This window comes from Crocuta crocuta, unplaced genomic scaffold (assembly GCF_008692635.1).
Source record: "Crocuta crocuta isolate KB4526 unplaced genomic scaffold, BGI_CrCroc_1.0 scaffold64, whole genome shotgun sequence".
NCBI classification, from domain to species: Eukaryota; Metazoa; Chordata; class Mammalia; order Carnivora; family Hyaenidae; genus Crocuta; species Crocuta crocuta.
In genome coordinates, this window is record NW_027530640.1 from 269342 (window position 1) to 280212 (window position 10871).

A 10871-nucleotide genomic window follows, 5' to 3' on the forward strand; every position below is an offset into this window, starting at 1 on the left:
GAGACAAAGAGAGACAGAGCATGAGCGAAGGAGGGGCAGAGAGAGAGAGACACACACACACACAGAATCTGAAGCAGGCTCCAGGCTCTGAGCTGTCAGCACAGAGCCCGACTTGGGGCTCAAACTCATGAACCACAAGATCATGCCCTGAGCTTAAATTGGCGGCTTAACCAACTGAGTCACCCAGGCGCCCCAGATTTCTTTTATTTTGTAAAAATCAGAACTGGGTGCCTGGGTGGCTCAGTTGCCTAACATCTGACTTCAGCTCAGGATGTATCTCAAGGTTCTCGAGTTGGGGCCCTCATCAAGCTCTGTGCTGACAGCTCAGAGCCAGGAGCCTGCTTGGAATTCTGTCTCCCTCTCTCTCTGTCCCTCCCCCACTCACAGTGTGTGTGTGTGTGTGTGTGTGTGTGTGTGTGTGTGTGTGTGTGTGTGTGTGTGTTTCTCAAAATAAATAAATAGATATTGAAAAACAATTTAAAAAACTCAGAATGCAAACAATCCATTTGTTACGTTCTCCTACATCAGCCCCAGTATTTAGCTAACATAATGGGAGAGTGATAGGTCTCTCTCTATATATATAGTTTACAAAAAGATACATATTTCAAATTTATTTACCTTTCTGTGATAATAAATGAATGGCAATACTAAACCACCTAGAAGATTTAAAAAAACAAAACAAAAAACACCCTTATTTAACCCCTGAAAGTAAAGCTGACATTTTTAAAAGTGAATGGGAGGGGCGCCTGGGTGGCTTAGTCGGTTAAGCGTCCGACTTTCGCTTAGGTCATGATCTCGCGGTTCGTGGGTTCGAGCCCCACGTCGGGCTCTGTGCTGACTGCCGGGTCAGAGCCTGGAGCCTGTTTCAGTCTGTGACTCTCTCTCTCTGCCCCTCCCCTGCTCATGCTGTCTCTCTCTCTCCTAGAAATAAATAAAACATTTAAAAAAAAGTGAATGGGAAAAAAAATTACTGCATTTTGAAAGAATTTTAAGGTATAGACAGAGCATTTTGAAAACAGATGTTTGGAAATGGAAACATGTGACTTTGCTGCCAGAATTAAGTAAGCATATTATCTATTTTTTAAACCCTTATTTCTTGCACTTTAAAAACTTAGAAATGCAAATTTTCTAGGCTGTTTTATAGTCATCTATACAAAAAGTTTGACCAGATTTAAACTCTTCAGTAAAAAATGTTACAAAGGAACACCTTTGTTTTAATGTATAAGAATCACTAACTCAATGACATCATGGGACATGGAAATGTACCAGATGAATTTCAACAAAACCTTTCTATTATTAGATATGAAAAATGTTATAATTTCACAAATGGGGTCAAGTTTGGACTTCATCCATGAGAATCTACTTATCTTTATTAGGTACCTTTTTCAGCTTTGTTTTCATAAGAACCAAGTGTGAAATTAAACTGGACTGATGAGCCAACATTTGAATCACTGATAAAACAAGTATTTTCCAAACTATAAAGCACATTCCATTAAGTTTTGCTCACTAACAATTATAAATAATAATATGACAAAGATTTATTCCATTAATATTAAAATTTAAAGACACAAAAAGTAAGGGTTTATTGCATAAGTCTCTGTATTTCTGTTTTTATATGTTTTATAAGAAGTATATAATAGAGCACTATATGCCCAAATTTTTTTTTAGAGATTACTTTTCTGAACTGTGTAGGACCATTGGAAAACAAATCTATTTCTGGAAGAATGGGCAGGAATTGACTGAGCTTGGGTTTCTTGTCACCTTCATGTGTAGGGGCTCTGGATCAGATTTAATTGGATTTAGAGAGTTAGGGAGGAAATTCACATACTTTAATCTGTTACCTCTGCTCTGCGCAGTTTTCCTTTGACTAACAGAACAGAAATCCACAAATCGAACACATTCATACTTGAATGATAACAGAAAGTCCTCTCTTCCATGAGCCCAGATTAAACTCAGCCTATTTTTAATACTATTCTCCCCAACTCCTCATTTAAAACACCCCAAACCAGGCATATCGCTGAACATGGGGAAGAAGGACTCTCAAAAATGATGTGACTCCTTCTTACTCGGAAATCAAAAGGAAGGAAATCTTGCCATTTGCAACTATACAGATGGAAGTGGAGGGTACTATGCTAAGCGGAATTAGTCAGAGAAAGACAAATATTATATGACTTCATATGAGGAATTTAAGATACGAAACAGATGAACATAAGGGAAGGGAAGCAAAAAGAATCTAAAAACAGGGAGGGGGCCAAAACATAAAACACTCTTAAATATATAGTAAAGAAGGTTGCTGGAGGCATTGTGGGAGGGGGGATGGGCTAAATGGGGAAGGGGTATTAAGTAATCTACTCCTGAAATCATTGTTGAGCTATATGCTAACTAACTTGGATGTAAATTTAAAGATTAGTAAGTTTTTCAAAAATGATGTGACTCCTCTACAGTGAAACAAGTACAATCCATCATAAAAAGCTGTTTTCATTTAAAACAACCTTATGAACAAAGAAACTCAACAGTTTAGGGAATGGAGCCCTCAAAGGGGAGGTCAGACATCTTGAGATCAGTCTTCCCTGTGGCATCTTCCTTTTGCTTTGAGTAAAGCTTCCAATTCCTCAGTCACTTGCCCAATTCACTGCCTACAGCCACCCACATGTGATATTTCAAAGGACGGTCTCCCCTCCCCACACTGCCCCGTATCCACCATGGAATGATAGCCGAAAGGTTCACCAAGTTATTCACCCACAGTGTCGTTAGCAGAGAAGATTGGGGAAAGAAGAATTTACTTCCCCTCATCTGCAGATAATCATCTTCCGTCCTAAAGCATAAATTTTGATTATCCAGATTATTTTAGCTTTCAGAGTCACACGGGTTATTAGTGGTAATAAAATCATTCAGCCTTATAAAAATTAAAAAAAAAAAGATTCCAACCACAGTATTTAAGAATCTGACCTCACAGCACATTATCCACCCACTACGGTGAAGTAATTTTCTCTTCGCTGTCAGTATGATCTTTTTTCCTTCATTTCTCTAGCTATGGTTCAAAAAGAAAAGAAAGTGATCTGACTCAACTCATCAGGGCACAAATGTTTGCAGTCAAGGAATGGGGTTTTTTTGTTTTGTTTCATTTGCTTTTCTGTGTGAAGTTAACTAGCCTACATGGATGTCAAAATCAAGAGCTTAATCACACTGTACTTAAACCCAGGGGAGGATCGGGTGGTATTTAAGCGTGATCACCTCACGGAGAGGTGAAATCCTTCCAACTCAGCTAACTTTGTCCTCACCAGCTTGATGACTCTGACTTGGAAACATATCTCAAGGACACTGTCCTCACTGTCGAAAGAACCTTTAGGAATTTCCCTTTCCTCAACTGTCCCTATTAAAATACGCATTAACATTTATGGTTATTTTTAATACTTGTTCATTTCTGATACCTAAACCTTCACACACCAGTAGACAAAGTTACTACTTTCAACAAATGTGTCACATTTCAAGAAAAAAGCATGTTGGCATAGCTGTGAAACAGCAGCATTCTTTGGGGATCCATGTCTGTCTCTGAAGGAAAGACTCAGAGTTTGCAAAGAGCCCAGTGACGCATGGAGAAATTCAAGCAGGCACTTGGAGAAGCGGTGCTCCTAAAAGCTACAGAAGTGTATATGTAATATGGTTCCATTTTTTTTAATTCCACTTGCAGAGACAAGGAAACAGGAAACAAAATACTTCTAAATGTCATGAGAAGTAGAATTACACTTTTTCCTTTTTTTCCTATACGCTTCTATATTTTCCAAAATATCTGCCACAAACCTATTTTTATAATCATATTTTTTCAAAGCATTTGAAGTTAAAAGAGAAGACTTTTCTTTCCATGACTGCTGGTCTGAAGCATACATTATCTGAATTTTGGAGTATTTGGTTATCAGGATTCCCCTCAGATAAATTTGTGGTATATCTAAGAGATAAATTATGTCTGCTCTATATAAAGACTTCTCTTCATTAACCATACTGCAAATTGTTTGCATTTACAGTCACTAAATCACCATGCTGCTTGAATTTCTCTTTTCTTGGTCATACCTAGTCAAGTATTCAACAAAACACAAATGCTTAACAAAAGAGTTACCATGCATCAATTGCTTTGGACATCTTGTTCAATAGTCTTTTGAGGACTGCAACTTTATTTTTCATAATTAAGTAACTCTCTACTTACTATATTTAGATATATATATATAGTAAGTATATCTCTACTTACTGTATCCAGATATATCTACTTATATATATATCTGGTAGAAGTATTTCTACCAGATAGTCCCCACATCCTCTGGCTGCTGAAAATGAGTGGGAGATGCTAATATGTTTTCTTCAAGTAAATATGTTAGGAATTTTGCCTGGAGGATTAGAGTGGGAACCAAAAAAGAAAGAGGGAGCTAATCATTGGTTATATATAGTATATATACCAAGGACAAAGGTGTAAAAAATGTTGGTTTGGATCAGAAAAAAAATAGATTTTTAGAACTGTTTTGTTTTAAAAAATAATCTATTCAACAGCTGAATTTGAAACACAGTTTAACAGTTGTTACAGTAAATATATTCAAAGTGAATCATACAACCACTAATTAGGTTTGAATCACTCAAGTGTACATTTGCTGTGACAACATTTTTCCCTTTACAGATCATCCCTCTATTTATAAAAGAGCTGAAAATTAACATTTCCTGCTTTTGTCAAACTGAAGCATCTTTCAATAGTTCCCAGCAAACATCTGAAGGATTCTTGCATCCTGAGATCATCTGGCCATTATGTTTTCAAGTGTTGTCTCTTTTCAAGAACTGGGTGAGACGCGCAGAATAAGTGATTGCAGATTCTTTGTAAAATAGCAACAAGAACACAACAAAAATACCCGATGGAGAAAAGATCATGGGTTACCATTCACAGCAGATGGGAATCAACGTAAATTGACAGTGGAAGTTTTCATTCTGTTCTGCACATGGCCAACCACATGTAAAGCCCGAACCCCAGAGAAATAAAAAACAAGATTGCGAGGCTGTGTTTTTAATACTGTGATTATTAGTATATCCAGATTTAAACAGATTTGTTTCCTCTTAATTGAAATAGTTTCTTAAATAATATCCTTTTAAGAGTCTGTGCTGTTCAGATACCAAATACGGTCTAATGCCCACTCACTTTCACAAGTATTAATCTTAAAGGGGAATTGTTTTCTGGGTAATTTTAATATAGCATCCCCTTGTCAACAGTGAGATGCTACTATCAGGAATGAAACAGTTTTTCTCGAGAACTGTCAGCTGAAAGTGCCAAATAGAGGAAGAATGTTCTCATTCCACTGCAGACCTGATGTCTTCTAGTCTCTGAAAAATAAGTTCAGGCCCTCAAATTCACTGCATATTAGGGAACAGCTGAAGATCTGTAGCATAGTCTCAGGTCTCAAGGGAGCTAATAAAGTAATGCTCTGTCATGGGATTTACCCAATTCCCCAAGTGGCAGACACACAGACAACTGTACAAGCGTCAACTATCTAGAAGATGTTGCCAACTTATTTTTCTGAGCACAGTCTCGTCTTCAACATCCTTCTAATCTCTTATTCTTTCAAGTTTTCTTTCTTGTTTTCTTTTTCCTGAAATTTCTACACTTCCTCATGGTCCCCATAAGCTTTCTATGATTAACTACTCTTGTTGAATTCTTGCCAGCCCATTATTCTGAAATCCACTCAAAATTGATACAGTCTGAGTTCACTTTTTAAGAGATGGATGGTCTTGCTCTTTTGAATCTCCTGCCATAGTCACGTCCTGTCATTTCCTAATAATTGTACCTTCTGCAACACCCTTTGTAACTCACCATCAAGCCCATGGTGTTCCTTGTCTATGAAACATCTTTCATACACTTATCTTCATCCTCCGCTGTCAAAATAGCCCTCATCCTTCAAGGACTCACCCAAATAACACCTTTTCCCTGTGGCATTCCCCTGAATATTTTATTTATAATTACATTAAGTTTTGGCTAATAAATGTCCCTTTCTCGCCTTGCAAGTTTGTCCTCAGTGTTAGATCCTAAAGACACATGGGCAGAGAGGAAGAGAGGAAAAATACACACCTAGCTAGCCAAGTCAACTAAGCCGACCTTACTAATCAATAAGATGGTCAATGTCAGAGCTAAAGCACCCTTACAATCAATACCTCTCCCTAGGCACCCATTAGTCAGCATTATACTCTACAGTTCTGGGGCTGCTCTCTTACTACCATGAGCATCTTGAGGGCTTATTTATATTTATAACTCAACGTCTGGTCAATACCTACTACTTACTCAGGGCTTGACAAGTGTATGTTGACACTGCCTGAATTTTTCAACTCTAGGTTTTCTTGTTTCTTTCTTTTGGGTTTTTTGTTTTGGTTTGGTTTGGTTTGTTTTGGTTTGGTTTGGTTTGGTTTGGTTTTTGGTTTTGGTCCACACAGCAACATTTCACTGCAAGAATGATTCCAAACAGTGAAACAGGATTTTAAGAGGGTTTTTAACAGAGTGTGAATTGGGTAGGAGCAGAGACAGAGGGAGACACAGAATCCAAAGCAGGCTCCAGGCTCTGAGCTGTCAGCACAGAGCCTGATGTGGGGCTCGAACCCACAAACCATAAGATCATGGGCTGAGCCAAAGTTAGACGCTTAACCAACCGAGGCACCCAGGTGCCCTGGAAATTATTTTCAGTGGCATTGACCATCAGTCATTACTACAAAATCTAAGTAACAGCATTGCTGATGAAGGAATTTTATTAGAGAAGATTCTTTCTTAACTTCCAAAGCAATAGGAGAATGAGGACAAAGTTTCAGACTGTATAGAAAAAAGTGATGAGTTTACAAAGGAAAAAGCAATTTCATCTAAAAATTAAACACCAAGCTTCACGGCCTGTGATTCAAAACATCTCCCCTACAAACACACAAAATTTTACACTTCATTTAAGAGATGAGTGTCATGACATTCAGTCGCAGACTCAGGTTCAGAGTTGTACTTGTTAGTTGAAAAGCAGTATGTGTAGGAAACGGTCCTCCTTCTGATGGTGCACTTACGATGATCAGTTTGGGCTCATGTTTCACACAGGAACAACACTAACATAACTAATATTTATGAGTTTTTGAACCATGAAAATTTGAGAAAATAATCTTTTCAAGTAACAGTTCCCTGATACATCTTTAATCAAGCAAACAGAGCACTCAGGAAAATGTAGTTTTGTATACTAAACTGTGTCCTTCTGAGTTACATTTTTTAACCAAAGCAACTTGAGCACATAAAGAAAAAAAAGAAGTGTTTTTCTACAGAAACTACGCATATGATTTTTCTATCCAACTACCCCTCTTTCTAAGTGCATTTGTATAAATAGTACAATTTACTCATTTGAAAATTAGGTAAATTAGTTGTTGCATTTACAGGCACTGTGAGGAAGTATAACTCAAGATAGTCTACCATACAAAACATAAAGTTTTGCACTGGCCTCACTTAAAGAGCTCAGTGTTAGACTACCATATGAATAAAAAAGAAGGCAGATGCAGAATAGGAGGAGAAGAAGAAGAAGAGGAAGAGAAAAAATTCAGAGGAGAAGAAGTAAAGAAGAAGAAAGGGGGTTCCTGGCTGGATCACTTGGTAGAACATCTGGCTCTTGATCTCAAGGTCACAAGTTTAAGCCCTACACTGGGGGTACTGTTTACTTTAAATTAATTAATTAATTAACTAATTAAAAATGGAATGTCTGGATAGCTCAGTTAGTTAAGCATCTACCTCTTGAGTTGGGTATAGGTCATGATTTCATGGTTGTGAGATCGAGTCCCACATCAGGCTCTGCACTGGACATAGAGCCTGAAGATTCTCTCCCTCTCCCTCTGCTCCTTCCCCACTCAGTCTCTCAAAAAATAAAATTCAAAAACAAAGTAAGGGGCACCTGAGTGGCTCAGTCGGTTTAGCGTTCAACTTTGGCTTCCATCATGATCCCATGGTTCATGAGTTTGAGCCCGGCACTGGGCTATGTGCTGACAGCTCAGAGCCTGGTGCCTGCTTCAGATGCTGTGTCTCCCTCTCTCTCTGCCCCTCCCCCTCTCATACTCTGTGTGTGTGTGTCTCTCTCTCTTAGAAATGAATATTTTTTTAATTAAAAAAATAATAAAGTAACAAAAGATACAGAAAAGGAGAAGAGATCATAAAAATATCCTAAAGAAGGAAAGAAGTTATCCATAAAAAAAGAGGTTGTCTGCCTTGTTGCTGAGCATCAGAGATAATTTGTTTCAGAATTTATTTAAGCAATATACATATAGAGACACACACACTCATACACCTACCCCCCCCACCAAACATTCTTCCAAGACCTTTGTTAAAACTTCAGTAAAACTACAGAAAATCAAAGACAAAGAAAAAATTCTAAAAGAAGCTAAAGGGGAAAAATACCATATCTATAGAAGAACAAAGAATTACATCAGACTGCAGAAATTGTGCAAGCAAGGAGGGTTAACTAAAATAAAGTGTTGAGAGAAAAAAACACCAACTTAGAATTCTATACCCTGAAAAACTCCTTCAAAAGTAAAACTGGAGCCTGGGTGTCTCAGTTGGCTAAGCGTCTGACTTGACTTCAGCTCAAATCATGATCCCTGGGTCGTGGGATAGAGCCCCAAGGAGCCTGCTTAAGATTCTCTCTCTCTCCCTCCCTCTGCCCCCCTACCCCACTCACTCTTGCTCTCTCTAAAAAAAAAAAAGTTCTAATAAAGTAAAAGAAAAATAAAGACTTTCTTAGACAAATAAAACTTGAAGAAATTTGTTGCCAATTGACCTTTCTTATAAGAAATGTTAAAAGAAGCTATTTAGAGGAAAGGAAAAGAACATAGGTTAGAAACTCAGATCTGCATAAAATAAGCAAGAGCATCAAAGGAGGAATAAGTGAAGGTAAAAAAAAATGCAAGATGCTAGTGTGTGCCAGTATTGATGGTCTTCTACAGTACTCTTCTAGACATAAAGGAAATAAAGTATAAATGAAAATGAAATACATACAGATATGAAAGTAAAATAATTCTTTATAAATAAAGGGTTGGGTTTTTTTTCACAGGATGCTTACCTATGGCTTTCCATTAAATTGAATATAAAAGTGGGAAACAGTTTTGCAGGGGTGCCAGGTGGCTCAGTCTTAGGTTAAGCATCCAACTCTTGATTTCAGTTCAGGTCATGATCTCAAGGTTCATGGGATTGAATATTCACATCGAGCCCTGCACGGGGCTCCACACTGACAGCAGTCACTGCTGGTGACAGTTTCCACTGTACCAGAGTTAAAAGCAGCCCTGGTGACCTGGCACCTGATATGGGCAAATCCATTGGTGGTCCAGGGGGCTATTACTCCTTGGAGGTCATGTGGACCATGAGGTCCACCATCCAGCTTCTGTGGTTAAATTCATTATCCTACCAGGAAATGAACTTGACAAAGTGGTCACTGACGGCAATGGCAGTACTAGCATCAAAGGTGGAAGAAAGGATGTCACTGTTAGTGTTGCAGGAGACAACCTGGTCCTCAGTGTAGCCCAGGATGCCTTTGAGGGCACCTTCTGATTTCTGCTTCACCACCTTCTTCATCTCATCATATTTGACAGCTTTCTCCAGCAGAGCAGATCCATGACTGAGATGTTGGTGGGGGACACAGAAGGCCGTGCTGGTAAGCTTCCTAGTCAGCTCAGGGATGGCCTTGCCTACAGACTTAGTGGTACCAGTATCAGCAGAGATGATGTTCTGAGCAGCCCTTGGCCATCATGCGACAACTTCCCAGAGGGGTTGTCCATGGTCTTCTGGGTGGCAGTGATGGCATAAACTATTGTCATGATTCCCTCTAAGATGCCAAAATTGTCATAGATGACCTTGGCCAGAGGTGGCAAGCAGTTGGTGGTGCAGGAGGCACTGCTGACCATTATGAGGGAGTTGTCTTACTTCTCATGGTTCACCCCCTTTACAGACATAAAGGCATCAGTAGAAGAGGCAAAGATGATGACCCTCTTGGCCTCACCCTCCAAGTGAGTCCCAGCCTTCTCCAGAGTAGTGAAGACCCCAGTGGACTCCACAGCATACCCAGCACCAGTATCACCCAATTTGTTGCTGGCGGGATCTCACTCTTGGAAGATGGAGATGGGCTCCATGGATGACAAGTTGCCCATTCTCAACCTTGCCTGTGCATGGAATTTGCCATGGGTGGAATCATACCAGATCATGTAGACAATGTAGCTGAGGTTAATGAAGGGGTAACTGCTGGTGGCAGTTTCCACTGTGCCAGAGTTAAAAGCAGCCCTGGTGACCTGGCACCCGATACGACCAAATCCATTTACTGTTACCTTCACCATTGTGTCCTGTGGATGTGGCTGGCACTGCACCAGAAGACACAGCTGTCTGCCAAATGAAGAGGAGCAGAAAGACTGATTTTGTTGACTGTAGTTATACTCACTGGTGTGGCAGTTAATACTTAACAACCCTCTCCTATGGGCCAATATGGGCTGTGCTAGCACCCCCTCCCCACTTTAAGACAAATACAATCAGCTTTCACTGCTATCATTTTGCCTGTTGTTACTGACAAAGTCAAAGTTTTTTCAACGATGTATTCACTAAGTCACTTTCCAGCTTTGAAGAACTCCCTAACCAAGTAAAATTTAATTTGAAATTAGAAATGAGGTCAACAACGTTACTCTACTAAAACAGTGGTTAAGTCCTTGGAACTTTTTTTTTCAAGTCCCTGGGATTTTAGACACTCAGACTGAAATCCTATTAACTCCTAGAAGACATGATTCTGAGCTTGCCACTTAACCTCTGTAAAGCATTTTTCTGTATCTCTAAATTGAACATAATACCAGGCCTGCCTTACTGT

The 10871-nt window shown here is 39.1% G+C and overlaps 1 pseudogene; it reads right to left on the reverse strand.

Moving 5' to 3' along the window:
- Positions 1-9361: 9361 nt before the first annotated feature.
- On the reverse strand, positions 9362-10413 carry LOC144235405 (glyceraldehyde-3-phosphate dehydrogenase pseudogene; annotated as a pseudogene).
- Positions 10414-10871: the final 458 nt, after the last annotated feature.